We start from the raw sequence: 939 nt of genomic DNA, 5'->3' as shown, positions 1-939 counted from the left end.
TTAAGTTTGACCTTTGATTTCAATTTTGATTCAGTTGTTGTGATTTTGTGTTATTTTATGTTGGGGTCTCCCGGCCCCCCAGGAGGTATTGAAAAACGCCAATAGGCGATGTATTTTCCTGGATAAATAAATAAACTGAAACTGAATAATAGTGGTGGATAATAAGATGCAGATAGTTGAAAATTTAGTCAAAATGCTGTGATGGAAATTATAATTCCTCTACTTAAGAATGATCTCTACCTACAAAGAAAACTTTTAAGCTAACACTACCTGTTTGCTGTCAAATCAGCATGTCCTGTGACTCTATGTTTGTAAAGAATATATGACATTACACTACTATGTATTGCATTACACAAGTCATGTGAATGAGAAGCATTCTCGAAGTTGGAAAACGAACCTATTTGTTGCTGGAAGCCGGCTGACGTAAACAGCTGCATGTCGAAGTTGTACTTCCCATGAGCCGACCTGAAGAAGTAGATCTTCTCAATCTGAGGACTGAACATGGCGCTCACGGTATCCCGTGAGTCCATGCGGCATTCGAACGGCACCTCGAGTTCCCGGATGCGAGTGATGAAGGCGACGCCATCGTTGTCGGTGCTGAGGACCTTGTTGAAGTAGATTATCTCGGATTCTGTGTCCTACGGGAAAAAGTGTCGATCATGATGTCAAGATGCCCTACATATATTCATCAGCCAGTTATATCTAAGCTTTGTGGGATTCTCCTGCACACTGTTAATTTTGACAGTCTATCTGGCAATGCTAAATATCGTGCAGATTTATTAAAGTACTCTCCGAGCAGAGGTTGGTGTGGAAAATTGTGACGTCTCTTTCTGTCATCAGTTTGTGGCGATAGCTGACAGAAAAAGATGGCAGAGAGAATACTCGAGCATCATGTAGAGTGATGAAGGAGACCTTTCATTCAAATGTTTAAACTCTAAT

This window comes from Branchiostoma floridae, chromosome 1, assembly GCF_000003815.2.
Source record: "Branchiostoma floridae strain S238N-H82 chromosome 1, Bfl_VNyyK, whole genome shotgun sequence".
In the NCBI taxonomy this organism is placed as follows: domain Eukaryota; kingdom Metazoa; phylum Chordata; class Leptocardii; order Amphioxiformes; family Branchiostomatidae; genus Branchiostoma; species Branchiostoma floridae.
This window is presented reverse-complemented; position numbering follows the sequence as displayed.